General features: G+C 46.1%; 2 long non-coding RNA genes across 2 annotated transcripts; both read left to right on the forward strand.

Moving 5' to 3' along the window:
* Positions 1–2,061: 2,061 nt before the first annotated feature.
* Positions 2,062–3,461, forward strand: LOC112639911. The gene is made up of 3 exons (XR_003123741.1): positions 2,062–2,568; positions 2,963–3,067; positions 3,270–3,461. It is a non-coding gene; the product is annotated as an uncharacterized LOC112639911 (long non-coding RNA).
* A 348-nt stretch (positions 3,462–3,809) lies between these two features.
* On the forward strand, positions 3,810–6,551 carry LOC105248549. The gene is made up of 3 exons (XR_003123740.1): positions 3,810–4,052; positions 4,197–6,058; positions 6,438–6,551. It is a non-coding gene; the product is annotated as an uncharacterized LOC105248549 (long non-coding RNA).
* The last annotated feature ends 10,567 nt before the right edge of the window (positions 6,552–17,118 follow it).

Raw genomic sequence — 17,118 nt, forward strand, 5'->3', positions numbered from 1 at the left:
CACTGATTCAGACCGCCGCGTATTCCGCGTTCCACGAACATCATCATATCGATATCGGTGAGCAGCTCGAAACGGACCCCCGTGTACTTGAGCATCGCGTCCCACGTGTATCCCGGCAACGTGAAGTAGTACGCGGGATCTAAACCGTAACTCTCCAAACAAGCGGCGCGAAAATTTTCGAACACGTCCGCGAGCAGAAGAACGTCGGTCTTCAGATAGAGATTGCTGTACTCGCCTAGATTTTCGACGCCGAATCGCTTCCAGACGCGCGTGCGCGTAATCGCTCTCCGATACGGTGTCGCCGGTCAGAGAACTGTAGAAGGACTCGCGCGGCGAGAGACGCGTCTCCCGCAATCTTTCGACGCTGTCGACGTACTCGTACGGAAACACGCCCTTGCGCGTGAGAAGCCGGAAGTCGTCGTCTGAGAGATCGCGAAACTCGCCTCGCGCGATCGTCAGTTTGCTCTCGTCGAGATACGACGCCAGCTTGTCGAGACCGGCGCCTAAAAACTTGAACGAGTCCACGAATCGTAATTTGACGTATCTGGAACGCGCGACGTTTCCCCCGTCTCCCTCCGCCGCGCTATCTCGAACGGTCTTAGATAAAGCTATGTACGATTCCTTCGTCACCGGCAACAACTCGACGCTGCCGGCGATATGCGTTAGCCACATCCTTGATAATGAAGTGCGCGTCGTAACCCGATAGATTGTGAAAGAATACGGGTATGACGTAGGGGTCCTTGTAATTCAAATTACACGCGGAATGCGCCGGATCTCTGAAACGGCCGGTCAAGTGACAGTGATCGCGCACGCGAACGTTGTCGGCCTCGAACGGTCTCTCGCACGCGTGACAGCGCGACGTGCTCGCGAACGTCTCCCGCTCGTCGGACGTCAAATCCGCCATCGGTACCACGCCGTCGAGGGCGACCTTCGCGCGAAGCGCCAGATCGCGCAGCTCGCGCACGAACCACGCGACGCAATCCTCGCCGCGATAAGATCCGTACGCCGACACGGCGTCGTCGAAGGAGTAACGCGTGTAATAGGCCACACTGTGAACTCTGTGATGCTGAACGATCCGCGTATTCTTGGTTCTCCCGCCCTCGTCCCCCTCCTTCCTCTCCAACGCGCACTCCAGATCGGCGTACATCGCGAACGGAATTCGCTCCTTTCTCGAATGATGCTCGAACTCCAGCCACCTGTCGTCCTCGCCGGGAAGAACGATCGCGCAATTGTTCAGCTTGCCGCAATCCTCGCTGTGCGCCGACAGCTTCTCGCTCGTGCGAAAGTAATGCATGCATCTGAAAGAAAATACGAAATAAACGCTAGCTCGATATCTCGCTCGCCGAGATCGAACGCTCACCGATCGCACACGTGCGTCCTGTGCTGTCACTTGCTCAACTGCGAGCCGATCAGACGAGACAGATCTCGAATACAAGCGAAATGTCCGACCGCGTTACCCTCGCGCGTCGCATCGCTCAGATACAGCAGATTGACGTATCTCTCCCTCTTTCGATCCGTCAGACGAAGAGGGACGATGCGAATCCCGCCGTCGCCGTCCTTCCCGCGTCGTCTCTCTCCGACGGTGTACACGTTCACCGATATATCGTTCAGAACGCTCGAACCGTCCGATTCCGTTCAGAGTCATAGGTAACTTCGAGCCCTCCAGATTCAACACCTCGGAGTAATGCGGATATCGCGAGCTTCTCTCGCGGTGCTTATCCGCGGGATACAGAGCGGCGACCACCGACCACTAGGGATGCGCGATTCTACTCGATTCGTCGAAAACTATCCGATTCCTTTTTTGAAGAATCGATTATTGTGTCGATTATTTTAAAGTTCGATTCTTGATAACTCGATTATTTTTTAATCAAGAATCGACAAATAATTTTTTCTTTTTATGTCTTTCTAAAAGGGACTCTATCACTTTACATTGTATTCGAGGCCTAAGGTCTAATCTACAATCAAGTCGTTGTCGTAAGAAATTAACCAATCACAATTGAATATTCTTCTCTAAATTTAACTGTGATTGGTTAATTTCTTACAACAATTTACGACTTCTATTGTAGACGAGGCATAAAGGTTCTCAGGCCGGCGTCCCATTGAGTGGAAATCCACGGCGGCACGAAACGCGCGGAGCCAGCGCGACCAATTAGGGAAACAAAAAAAGCGCAGGAAAGAAAACGGAATAGCTGTGATTGGTCGCACTGGTTCCGCGCGTTCTGTTCCGTTGTGGATTTCCGCCCAATGGAACGCCGGCCTTATGCCCGGTCTACATCGGCTGTCTTGGAATGTATAGACGTTAGGTTAGACGTGTTCACGTGTAGTGGTCTCCCGCTATTAGTGCGTAAATTAGCAATAAACATTTCTAAGCTACCTTTTTCAAAAAGGTACCTTTTTGTGTCGGATTAGTACTCGCGTTCTCGCGTATCTGCCCTCCCTAGTGCTTCTTTTCTCACACGGATTGTGGACCATCGATTGTTCTCGGCTTTGGCCATTGCCTCGGACAAAAGCATTGACTTATAGCACACAAGCACGGTTTTTTGAGAAGAAGCAACAATATATCGTAATGTAAGTCGGTGTTTTTTTTTATCCTATTATAATTTTTTAAATTATTTTTAATTTGTTTTTTCTTTTGGCCATACTACATATATTCGAATTTTTTTATAATCTTTCAAATGTTTGAATTTTAATATTGCAGATTTAGTTAACTGCGTTTCACAAATACTTTATAGTGCATTACATGCTAACAATAAATGTGTATTTTTATAAATATTTATGCAGCTTTGCTATCACATATGATAGTCCTATATTTATCACTTTTACATATTTATATTTTTTTGCCTTATTTATTCAATGTTACATTATTATGTTAAATTTTAATTATTCTGTTATTAAGTATTCCATACATTATAAATTGCAATTGCTCTTTGCTAATTACTTATTGTATTTGTATGTCTTATAGATAGTAAATCGGACCTTCGAACACCAGATTTTAGAAAAAATATATATATAATACAAGTTTATATAAAGAAAGCATTGCCTTTTTTGGAAGAGACAATACTGTAACGTAAGTTTCACACCAAGCTTTAATATTTTTTTTTAAATGAGTATTTATTTTATTTTTATTTTTTACTACTTATTCTAGAATTTGATATTATTTTAATAATATATGCATGCAAAAATAAAATGTCATTCACTTTCCATAATACACAAAAATATTTAATTTTTTAAATTAATTAATTATGTTTTTATGCTTTGTTATATTATAGATACTGAGGCCGATGCATGTGGCTGATTTAATAACAGTCTCTTTCTACATAGTGAATAATTCTGCTTTTTGATGGATTCATGCTACTCGATGAACTTGCTTCTTTAATAAACTGCAATATATACTGCCTGATATACTGTCATTTTTAATTACAAACTTTGTGTAATTATGGATGACCAATACATGGAAGAGACTGATCGTAAGTTCGTAATTCAAAGTGTTAAACACAAAATCAATTTATTTGCTTATTTTTTAATGTACTTCCTTAAAATAAACATAAATTTAATAGTTCAAATTTACAACGTACAATAATAAATAGTTACATTATAAAAATATTTATTTGAAAAAATGTACCACAAGAGGATGCGAGAAGATTTACAATATATTTCCAAATAAACAGTCATGAGCCAATTAATATTTCGGATTTAAAAATTTCAGAATATTTAAAATTTAAAAGTATGTATAAATGAATATTATAAATTATATTTCTGTTACTGTAAATTAACTTATTTTAATTAAAATTGTTTGATTATAGGAAATGATGAATATGCTTTGCAGTATTGCCAAAGTCATTATACCGATGAGAGTGAGGTAATTGTAAAGATGTATCGATCATTGGATAATGTAGATTATATTCAAGTCAACATTCCTGATACTGATACAGAGGAAGAATGTGCTGAAGATCTTATAGAAATACAGTCAAAACGTATTGAAAATGCTAGTAAGCCTGCACAATAAAATATTGATTCCAGTGATAATGAAAAAATGGATATTTCTAGCGTTGGTATGTATACTGCATTTATCTCAAGTAATTATTATGTATAATAAATAAATAATAAAAATTCTTCAGATTTATATATATAATGTCTTTGGAGCACTTCTAAACTATTGATAATTTTTAATGAAGTTATTATTGCTTATTTAATAGATGATTCTCAAGCTAGTTGCAATTTAAGTTCGCAGAAGTTAAAATCTAAAATTCAACCAAGTCCAATATGGAATCATGTTGAAAAAATTAAAAATAAAGATTTATTTAAATGTCTACATTGCAAAAAAGAATATAAAGCATGTGGAAACACTACGAACATGCTGAAACATTTGAAGACTCAACATCCATTATTTTTTCAAATTTCTCCAAAAAGTACAAATTCATGTAATAGCAAAATCAAGAAAGCAGCAGTAAAAAGATCATTTCAAGAAGTCAACAATACCGAGTCAACTCAATTAAACCCACCAAAGAAACAATGCGGTGATTCATCTGATAATTATGGAATAAAAGAAGCATTCAAACGTGTAGATTCTTTCAAAGAAGGAGGTTCTATATCAGATAAAATTACGATGCAATTTTATTTATGATATGCAAAGATTTACTTCCTATTTTTACTGTAGAACATGAAGGGTTTTTAACACTACTTAAGATTTTGGCACCTCTTTACAAGCCTCCTTCGACCAAAACAATGACTAAAAGACTTGAATCTCGACACAATGTCATGAAACAAGCTTTTGTTAAAGAACTTCAAGATGCAGATCATTATTGTTTAACCTGGACAACTGGACTGACTCTTCTAATAAAAGCTATTTAGGAGTAACAATTCATTACCTACAAAAGTCTTCTAAAATGAAAAGTGGATGTCTTGGATGCTTTCCACTTCATGAGCATCATACAGCTGAGTACCTTAAACAATCATTGCAACAATTATTCGAAGAATTTAATATCACAACGGAAAAACTTACAGCTATAATATCGGATGGCGAGGCAGCTATTAAAAAAGCTTGCACTGAAATAGTTGGAAAAGATAAACATATTGTTTGTATTGCTCAAGTTGTAGCTCACCTTCTTCCCGACGCACTAACTAAGTTTCCAGAATTAACTAGTATCATTGAGCAAATAAAATCCATAGTGACACTTATCAGAAGAAGTATTCCAGCATCAGATAAGCTTAGAGAGTTGCAATTAAAAGCAGGAAAGAGTGAAGGAACTGCACTTAGCCTTATACAAGACGTTCCCATTCGATGGACAACAAAAGTTGACGCGATTGAAAGGTATATGGAACCATATATTTATGCAGCCATGTCTGAATGTGCAAATCCTATTGACGTCTTAAATAGAGAACAGATAAAAATTCTTAATGATATATTCCCATTAATGAAGCCTATAAGAGATGTTATAAAAGAGATAAGTGGAGACTCGTATCCTACCTGCAGCATAATTATTCCCATCATTCACTGTATGAGAAAAAAAATAGATGACGTCAATCTTCAAACAGAAATTGGGAAGAATTGTAAAATAAAGATTCAGGCTGCTATATCACAAAGATTTAAAAACTTTGAGCATGTTCCGCTATTATCAATGGCAACTATATTAGAGCCTCGATTTTAAAAAGTCCATTTCAAAGATGTATTAGCTGTTTATCCTGCTATAAGCCGAATCAACGCTAAGCTTAAAGATTTTAAGCCAAAAACTCCTGAACATCTACTTGAATCTTAAACAGAAAAATTGGAGAGTATATGGGATTTCCATGACACGTTAGAACTGAAACAAAAATCTATTTCTAATGCATCAAAGAATCTAGAACTTGAGCAGTACCTACAACTAGAAAGGATCCCGAGGAAGGACGACATTTTTATGTACTGGAAGAGTGTGGAAACAACTTTTCCTTCACTTAGCAAACTAGCTTTAAGACATTTGTCAGTAATTGGAACATCCGTTCCCTGCAAACGCTTATTCTCAAAAGCAGGATTGATTAAGCGTGATAATCGGAACAGATTAACTAGCAGGCACCTGAATATGTTAGTATTTTTAAGTTCAATTTGTCAAGAAGATTGGTGTATGTTTTAGTCAGCTTTGACTCACTATTCTGTTTGTTTAAATGATTTCAAATTTTATTTACTATTGGTTTTTAATAATATTTATGTAATTATTATTATTATTTTTGCTAACATTCTATTAACACATTAATAAATCTACACTTTTCACATTAACAAAATGTTACATGTATACATTTGGTACTTGCATGATCTAACTGTTGTATAATTTTATGATTTATTATGGCATGGGTATCATCAGCTTGCCGTGAACTGTGAGAATGATATATTGCTGCACTTGGTTTATGGTGGATTATGGTTTCATAATCATAATTTAACTTGTAATCTTTTATTTATTTTTCAGATTCTCAATAGAAATGGAAATCAGGTGTTCTAAAGTAAATAAAAATAATTTGAAGCGTACATAAAACATAAGATTTTTTTTACACATACATGTATACATACACTACACAGTTTTCAAAAGTTACACAATGTATATTTATATATATATATATATATATATATATATATTTCTCATATGATTCAATAAAATCAAATTCTTCAACTTTAATATATATTTATTTTCAATAAACATTTTTATTTTACATTCAATTGTTTCTGTAGAGTTATAGATAAAGGTCCATATTCAGAACACGCTTTTAAAAATGTTAACGCGTTTTTTTGTCATTCTATCTTAATTGTTTATTATACGTGAAAGGATAAAATGACAAAAAAGTGCGCTAACATTTTTAAAAGCGCGTTCTGAATACGGGCCATAGAGAGCGACAACGAAAAGATTTGGTTTGATTGGCTGTCTGAATCTGCGGGAAACTAACATGGCGTCTTGGTTACGTGATTCAGATTCAGCCAATCAAACTAAATCCTTCCGTTGTTGCTTCTCTATTTATATCTAGAACTCTATCTATGGCCGGTATTCATAAGCCGGTATTCATAGGCCCGTATTCATAGTCGGTTCTTATATTTAAGATCGTCTTAAGTATGGACTTATATTCGTTCTCTTCGTCACACACAGATTGTGTATGACGAAGAGAGCGAATATAAGTCCGTACTTAAGACGATCTTAAATATAAGAGCTGACTATGAATACCGGCCATAATCCGATCTTATATTTAAGATCGTCTTAAGATCTCACCCAGCCAATGAAATTGCGCTATACGGCCATGTCATTAGTTGAATGAGCTCTTAAGACGATCTTAAATATAAGATCGGACTACGAATACCGGCCGTATCGATCACTGTTGTCGCTTCTCTATTTATATATAGAACTCTGGTTTTTGTTATTGATTTCTTTTTTCGTCGATTCTTCGATTCTTTTTGAAAATAATCGATTTTCAGGTATCGATGCTTTTTAAAAATTGATTCTTATGCATCGATATTTTTGAACGGAATCGCCTATCCCTACCGACCACGCGAAACACGCCTCGTCGTCGTCGTCGGATCGCACGTTGACCACCGCTCTCTTCGTTTGAATCTCTCGCGGTACTCGCACGTGGCACCCCGCCCGCATGAGATTGTACACGTTCACGTTCACCGTTAGATCGAGTATGCGCGACAGGGCCCATCCGCTGTCGCGCTCTTGAAACTCCTCCAAAGACGTGACGGTATCGCCGACGACGCGAGTATCGTACCACTCGCGCAGATCCGTCGTGGGTAGAAGGGGATGGTTTCTCGTGGCGATCGTCTTAACGGCGATTTTATCGCCCGACACGAATTCTCCGTTGAACGTCGTGTTCACTTTAACGCTGCGATATCGGCCCATGACGTCGCGCACGCGGCGGAGCACGGTGTCCCTCGCGTTCTCGAGAAATCTCAGAGGTTCGATGTAATCGAGATTTATCACAGCGCCGGTCAACACGCGTCTGTTGAAAGCCGTCTCGACCTCGGACCACGAGAATCCCTCGCGCGACTCGACCCCGCTACCGCCGTCGTCCTCGCGTCTCGCGACACCCGCGCCCTCCCGTTCGAAGCGTCGCCGTAGATCGTTCCTCGCGCCGATCACTCGCAGGATTCGGGCGACCAGAGAGGTTCTCGCCCCCGTGGAGATTCGACGACTCGCGTCCAGGCACCTCTCGCGCAGAGTCGCGAGACACTCCTCGCACCGTCGCGTCCACGCGCGATAGTCATCCGTCGTGACGATGTCGCGCGCGCTCTCCAGCGTCCGGCGCTCTTCCTCCCGCATGGTCGCGTCCTCTTCTCTCCCTACGGCGATTCGTCGTCCTCTCTCTCTCCTCCTCACGGCGAGGCCTTATCCACAGCGTCTCGCCTCGCGAATCCACCGGCAGCGAAATCCCGCGACGCGTCCCGGTCGCCCGCGTATCTCCGGCGTCGAATCTTGCCGCTCTTCCGCTACACACCAGGACCGTCTCGATCCACAGCTCCTCGCGCGCGTCTCGAAGACCGATCGCCCGCCTCGTCGAATAGGTCGCGACGCTCCACGCGATCCTCTCCTTCAACACTCGAGCGTAGCGGTCGATCGGCAGATCGACGCGCTTCTCGCTCATGACAACTCGCGCCTCAAGCGTATCAAATCCACGCCGCAGAACATATTTCGGCGGAACGGATACTCGCGACCGCTGTCCTCGCGATTGTACGTGTATCGCAGAGTTCTACCCGCTTTATCCTCGGGCGGGAGAATCCTGCAGCGCGCGATCGGATATAAGTATCGTTCTTCCGGTTGGGGATAATCGAACGAGTGGTATTTCCGCACGCCGTTACACATATAACCCTTCGGATCCTGATGACCCATCGGATACTTCGCTCTAAACCACCTGTTTAGATCATAGTTGTAAAAATCGGCTCTGCGACTGTGGGCCAGAGCCGTCTCGACCCACAACTCCTCGCGTCGACTGTGTTTGAACGGCTCTTCTCAGATGATACGTCGCGACGTTCCATCGCGCGCTCTCCTTCAACTCGACGTCGTCGTCGCCTATCGGGCGCGACAACACCTCCGCCGCCCTAGAGTCGACGGTAGAGACGACTCCGGCGGAACTCGCGCCGCTCATACGCGCGCCTCGTCGTTCGCGAACCTATCTTCCCGAAAAAAAAAATGAACGATCGGATAGACCGATCGCGAGGCGTGTACGCGCCTTGAAACGACCGTCGGCGTCTTTATACTCGCTCGTTCGAGCGACGACGACGACGACGTCGCGCGAGCGGGAAAAAATTTCTCCGCGGTCGCGCGGTTTTCGCCTTCGGAAACGACGAATCCGTCGAAATACCGCATTCGACCGGATTCGGCGCGCGTTATCGCGCGCGCGCGCGTCTCTCGCCGCTGCGCGTTCGAGAGAAAGAAACGACAACGGAAGCGTCGCTGCGAATATCTCTCTCGTCTTAGCGCGACGCGCTCGAGAGGAAGGAACGGCGACGGAAGCGTCGCCACGAATATCCCTCGCGTGCGCGCGCGCGCGCGACTAAATCCTAACGGAATCCCGCTCCTCTCTCGTTATCGCGCTTAAAAAGGAGAGATAAGCGGCGAGTCCGAGAACGCGCGACGACCGTGATATCGCGCGAAACTGCGATATCGCGCGCGACGAGGTCCTCGTCCGATCGACGCGCTCTCCGTCGATCCTCTAGAACGAAGGATCGACGACCTCCGTCGACGAGAGAGAAACGCCTCTACTCGCGACGTGTTCTCCCGATACATCGTACGCTCGTTTTACGAAACGCGCGCACATTTAGGTTAAAATTCGAGCGATGCGCTCGCGTTTGACGTCTACGACGAGACGAGGCGAGAAACACCGCCGCGCTCCGCGTGCTCTCCCGATACATCGCGCGCCTTTTTTCTTACAAACGGACATAAAAAATATTCGAATTTACATTCGAGCGACGCGTAAGACGCGATGGAAACGCTCGAGGCCGCTCGTCGCTCCCTCCTCGGCGCGTCGAAACGACGCGAGCCTGCGGAGGCGCGTATGTATTATATAAATATTGCATTAATATTATTTACATATTATATAAATATTATATAAATATTATTTAAATCGCATATTTTACATTACGTCTCTTCCAGGCCTGCGTAGAGCGCGTCCGCTCCGCTCTATTATTAACGCCGACCTTATCTCGCGCGACGCGCCCGACGCCGGGGCGATCGCCGCTTATCGCGCCGCGTCCAGAGACACTCCGACGCGCCGTAACCAGGGACGCGCGCTCTCTCCCCCCCTCTCCCGCGCGAACCGCGCTCCCCCTCGCGCCCGCCCCCCCCTCGCCCTACCCTCCGCGTGACGTCGCGACCCGCCGTCCGCTCCCCCCTCGCCCCGCCGCCCCCGTCGCCCTCCCCCCGCCGCGTGACGTCACGACTCTCCGTTTACCCACCCGACGGCGAGCGGCTCCCCTCGCCCTACCTACCCCCCCTGCTCACCCGCGCCGCCGTCACCCTGCCCCTCAGATATCTTTCTATCTCTTTCGCTCTACGAGACCTCTCTCTCGCACCCGTGGAAAAAGTGGGTTAGAATCGACCTATTCTCCCTACTAATATATAATTGTTTATTGCAAATTATATTTTTTTTCTTCGAAATAACTATATGTTTTCTTTACACCAATTGATTCCTCTCATGATTTTGTACATAAAAGTATTAAGGTAAAGTAATCGAAAAATGAATATTTTACAAGATATTTTACGGTTTATGTAAAACTAAGAAATGATTTCCTCATAACTCGGAAAGTACTTAATAAAAACTAACTTAATTATAGTGTTTTGAAAACATACAGTTGTTTTTAAGAAAAAATATGGAATTGTTAATTGCAAATTACATATTTTTTCTTAGAAACAACTATGTGTTTTCTTTACACCAATTGATTCCTCTCATTATTTTGTACATAAAAGTATGAAGGTAAGATAATCGAAAAATGAATGGTTTACTAGATATTTTATGGTTTATGTAAAATTAAGAAATTATTTCAAGCCTTATAACTCAAAAAGTACTTAATAAAAAGGTACTTAATTATAGTGTTTTGGAAAGCTCTCGAGATAAGCTACAAGAATATGCAATGAAAAATAGGGGGTTCCATTTAAGAAATTGAAGGTAATCTTTATGTGACCTTCAAATAACTATCCAAGGTCAAATCTAAGGTCACCGTCGGATTGCCCGGGAAAAATCCTACAACTTTTGTCTAGGTCATTTTCCTCTGTGATGCGTATTTTTCAAATTATCCAGCCGTCCCGGAACTTTTGACACACGCTGTATACTTCGTGCACGTTTAAATTTTCGTGAACAATTAATCTTTAAGAAAAATTTACGCATTACCATCCGCGGTGGCTCTTATTCGCTAGTTTCTTATCGTATTGTTTAAATATTTTAAGTAACTTACTTATTTCCTATTGCAAATTTGAAATAATACTGTAAATATGTATGCATATATGTACATATATATGTATGCATATAATGTGTATACATTATGTATATGTGTATATAAATATGTAATATGTATTAAATGTATACATGTGTTTGTGCGTATATGTATATCTAAAATATGCATGTATTTATAATGTATATACATGATTATAAGGAAAGTCTCATTTATCTACTCTATTCCGATTATCAATCTTCCTTTGCCTACAGAGATTATCTATATTATTACACTGAGAAAAATCATTTGATTGTACTAACAAGACATATATGATTGAAAGCATTTTGGTAAACCAAACAGAATTTCTAGTTATTATGATAAGACTTGAATTTTTATAACTAGAACATTTAATAGACTTTACTATAAGGATTTGATTGGTATTTTCTAGTTGAATCCATAAAATATCTTGTTGCATTAAATTCTTTGCAAGCCGCCACGCGGCGAGCCACCCTTATTTCGTATTCAATACTTGTCATAAAATGTATATAAAGAACTAGTATTAACATTAAATTCAAAGTATATTTTTTTTTCTCTTACGAGCAGCAGTGCCAGAAAGATGATGCTGATTGTGGCTCTCTGATTGTGTGTGTGCTTGAGAGTGTGTTTGAGCTACATCCTCTTCTTGCATCACTGTTTATCAATTTAATTTCTAACAAATTGAATTTAAATAATTAATTTATTCAATAATCTGGATTGAATTTATCCAATAATCTTATTGGAATTCAGAATATTAAACAGACTTTTAAAATTAGATGCAAAAAATTTTGAACGACTTGGTGCTGATGAATTTAGTATTATTAATGAGAAAATTTGGAAAATTTAACAGGAATAAATTAATCATATTTATCTTCTAATTCCTACAATTCTGGTCAGTAGGGAGAATAGGGCGATTCTAACCCACTTTTTCCACGGGTGCGAGAGAGAGGTCTTGTAGAGCGTGAGAGATAGAATGATATCTGAGGGGCAGGGTGACGGCGGCGCGGGTGAGCAGGGGGGGGTAGGTAGGGCGAGGGGAGTCGCTCGCCATCGGGTGAGTAAACGGAGGATCGTGACGTCACGCGGAGGGGAGGGCGAGGGGGCGGCGCGGCGAGGGGGGAGCGGGCGCGAGAGGGGTTCGGCGCGATGTCCCTCGCGTCCTTGAGAAATCTCAGAGGTTCGATGTAATCGAAATTTATCACCGCGCCGGTCAACACGCGTCTCTTGAAAGCTTTCTCGACCTCGGACCACGAGAATTCCTCGCGCGACTCGACCCCGCTACCGCCGCCGCCGTCGTCCTCGCGTCTCGCGACACCCGCTCCCTCGCGCTCGAAGCGTCGCCGTAGATCGTTCCTTGCGCTGATCACTCGCAGGATTCGGGCGACCAGAGAGGTCCTCGCCCCCGTGGAGATTCGGCGACTCGCGTCTAGGCACCTCTCGCGCAGAGTCGCGAGACACTCCTCGCACCGTTGCGTCCACGCGCGATAGTCGTCCGTCGTGGCGACTCTCGAGCACTCGGCGCTCTTCCTCCTGCATGGTCGCGTCCTCTTCTCTCCCTACGGCGATTCGTCGTCCTCTCTCTCTCCTCCCCGCGGGGCCTTATCCACAGCGTCTCGCCTCGCGAATCCACCGGCAGCGAAAACCCGCGACGCGTCCCGGTCAGCCGCGTATCTCCGGCGTCGAATCTCGCCGCTCTTCCGCTACACAGCAGGACCGTCTCGATCCACAGCTCCTCGCGCGCGTCTCGAAGACCGATCGCCCGCCTCGTCGAATAAGTCGCGACGCTCCACGCGATCCTCTCCTTCAACACTCTGACGTAGCGATCGATCGGCGGATTGACGCGCTCCTCGCTCATAACAACTCGCGCTTCAAGCGTATCAAATCGACGCCGCAGAACATATTTCGGCGGAACGGGTACTTGCGATATCCGCATTACTCCGAGGTGTTGAATCTGGAGGGCTCGAAGTTACCTATGACTCTGAACGGAATCGGACGGTTCGAGCGTCTAAACGATATATCGGTGAACGTGTACACCGTCGGAGAGAGACGACGCGGGAAGGACGGTAGCGGCGGAATTCACATCGTCCCTCTTCGTCTGACGGATCGAAAGAGGGAGAGACACATCAATCTGCTGTATCTGATCGATGCGACGCGCGAGGGTAACGCGGTCGGACATTTCGCCTGTATCCGAAATCTGTCTCGTCTGATCAGCTCGCAGTTGAGCAAGCGACAGCACAGGACGCACGTGTGTGATTGGTGAGCGTTCGATCTCGGCGAGTGAGAGCGAAATATCGAGCTAACGTTTATTCCGTATTTTCTCAGATGCATGCATTACTTTCGCACGAACGAGAAGCTGTCGGCGCACAGCGAGGATTGCGGCAAGCTGAACGATCGCGCGATTGTTCTTCCCGGCGAGGACGACAGGTGGCTGGAGTTCGATCATCATTCGAGAAAGGAGCGAATTCCGTTCGCGGTGTACGCCGATCTGGAGTGCGCGTTGGAGAGGAAGGAGGGAGACGAGGGCGGGAGAACCAAGAATACGAGGATCGTTCAGCATCACAGAGTTCACAGCGTGGCCTATTACGCGCGTTGCTCCTTCGACGACGCCGCGTCGGCATACGGATCTTGTCGCGGCGAGGATTGCGTCACGTGCGCGAGTTGCGCGATCTAGCGCTTCGCGCGAAGATCGCCCTCGATGCCGCGGTACCAATGGCGGATCTGACGCCGGACGAGCGGGAGATATTCGCGAGCGCGTCGCGCTGTTACGCGTACGAGAGACCGTTCGAGGTCGATGACGCTCGCGTGCGCGATCACTGTCACTTGACCGGCCGTTTCAGAGGTCCGGCGCATTCCGCGTGCAATTTGAATTACAAGGATGTCATACCCGTATTGTTTCACAATCTATCGGGCTACGACGCGCACTTCATTATCAAGGATGTGGCTGATGCGTATCCCGGCAGCGCCGAGTTGTTGCCGGTGACGAAGGAATCGTACATAGCTTTCTCGAAGACCGCTCGAGATATCGCGGCGGCGGAGGGAGACGGGGGAAACACCGCGCGTTCCAGATGCGACAAATTACGATTCGTTCAAGTTTTTAGGCGCCGGTCTCGATAAGCTGGCGTCGTATCTCGACGAGAGCAAACTGACGATCGCGCGAGGCGAGTTTCGCGATCTCTCCGACAACGACTTCCGGCTTCTCACGCGCAAGGGCGTGTTTCCGTACGAGTACGTCGACAGCGTCGAGAGATTGCGGGAGACGCGTCTCCCGCCGCGCGAGTCCTTCTACAGTTCTCTAACCAGCGATACCGTATCGGAGAGCGATTACGCGCACGCGACGCGCGTCTGGAAACGATTTAGCGTCGAAACCTTGGGCGAGTACAGCGATCTCTATCTGAAGACCGACGTTCTTCTGCTCGCGGACGTGTTCGAAAATTTTCGCACCGTTTGTTTGGAGAATTACGGTTTAGATCCCGCGTACTACTTCACGCTGCCGGGATACACGTGGGACGCGATGCTTAAGTACACGGGGGTCCGTTTCGTGCTGCTCACCGATATCGATATGATGATGTTCGTAGAACGCGGAATACGCGGCGGTCTGAGTCAGTGCTCCAACAGATACGCTCGTGCTAACAAGTACATGAGCGCGTACGATCCGTCGCGACCGTCGATCTATCTGATGTATTTCGATATCAACAATCTGTACGGTTGGGCGATGTGTCAGTCATTGCCGTACGAGCGATTCGAGTGGGTCGACGACCTCGAGAGTCTCGACGTGATGTCCGTGACGGAGGACTCGTCGGCTACATTCTCGAGGTCGATCTCGACTATCCGGCCGATGCGCACGACGCCCACGTCGATCTATCGTTTTGTCCCACGCGCGATAAGCCGCCGGGGAAGCGGCAGAGCAAACTCCTAGCCACGCTGTACGATAAGCGCCGATACGTCACGCACTATCGCAATCTGCAGCAGTGCGTTCGTCACGGTCTGCGTCTGACGAGGATTCATCGCGCGCTACGCTTCTCGCAGTCGCCGTGGTTACGCGGATACGTGGAACTTAACACGCGCTTACGCACTAACGCGAGTAATGATTTCGAGAAGAATCTGTACAAGTTGATGAACAATGCCGTCTTCGGCAAGACCATGGAGAACATGCGCAATCGCGTGGACGTTCGACTCGCGACTCGACGGGCGATTCGGAGCCGAGGCGCTCATCTCCAAGCCGAATTTTCACAGTAGAAGCGTATTCTCGGAGAATCTCATGGCCGTGGAATTGCGCAAATTGGAGGCGAAGATCGACAAACCGATCTACGTAGACATGTCCATTCTCGATATATCCAAGATTCGTCTGTATGCGTTTCACTACGAATACATGTCGCCGCTCTACGGCGATAAGTGTAAAATATTGTACACCGACGCGGACAGTCTCATTTATAGCGTAGAGTGCGAGGACGCGTACGAGCGAATGAAGCGCGATATCGATAGATTCGACACGAGCGATTACGCCGTCGACAATCCCTACGGCGTGCCGCGCGCGAATAAGAAGATTCTCGGTCTGATGAAGGACGAGAACAACGGCGCTCTCATGCTCGAGTTCGTCGGACTCAGAGCGAAGATGTACGCGTTGCGAGTCGAGGGTAGGAGCAACACTAAGAAGAGCAAGGATGTGAGGAGCAGCGTCGTCGCGAGAACGCTTACGTTCGACGATTACGAGCGCTGTCTGAGACGTGAGATCGAGATGACCCGCGAGCAGTCGTGCCTGAGATCTAATTTACACGAGGTGTATACCGTGCGCGAGTCAAAGGTCGCGCTCAGTCCGTACGACGATAAGCGTTACGTCGTGCCGGATTCGACCGACACTCTGCCGTGGGGGCACTACAGGATACCTCTGTGAGGAGAGGCGCGGCTAGATCTTAAGCGCGATGCGACGTATTTTTATAAATATGCGTAATGTATTTTATTATCTTTAATGTTACACAATATATATATTGTGACGTGGCCGTCACGTCGCGTACATCCGCCCCGGCAATCTGGACGGGGCGCGGGCCGAGTGGCCGCGTCAAGGGTCAAGAGAGAGAGAGAACTATCGCGCTCCCCGGAGAGACGAGTGAATCCGTGTTATTTTGCGTGTAATATTAATTTTTGCGATTGTCTTTTTTTTGTATCATCGTCGGCGTGAGGCACCTCACCATCAAACACCGAAGAACAGGGGAGAGCATCATCGCCTCCCCGCGACAGCTAAGAACGACAGCCGAGGGAAACTCATAAGAGCCGAGGATCCTGGCCCAGGGAGCCCTACATCATGAACCCGGCCAGGGGGGAGCCGCGTCGCCTCTCCACGATGGCCGGAAGCGACAGCCGTTGCGACAGCCATCCTCCGGGGGAGGATACGTCCGTGAAGGACCACACCCGGGTCATATAAGGGCCCGCAGCGGCGTTCAAGTTTGGCGCTATTTCGCGCGGGGCGCGAAAATGCCTCGCGTGGCGCGCGAGGCGCCAGGACCTCGCGCGTGTCGGCCGCTAATTGGCCGGGGGTCCGCGCATCCCCCTGCGCGGCCAACGACCCCGCTATCGACCCTGGATCGCGAGATCCAGGGCTCACTTTGTCGCAGCCACTCGCATAAGCCAGTCGCGGATTAATATTGTGTGCGCTGGTGAGACGAAACGAGACTTGGAGGACGAGACCGAGGATCATCCCCGCAGCC

Source organism: Camponotus floridanus, unplaced genomic scaffold (assembly GCF_003227725.1).
Source record: "Camponotus floridanus strain SB8 unplaced genomic scaffold, Cflo_v7.5 scaffold117, whole genome shotgun sequence".
Classification (NCBI taxonomy): domain Eukaryota; kingdom Metazoa; phylum Arthropoda; class Insecta; order Hymenoptera; family Formicidae; genus Camponotus; species Camponotus floridanus.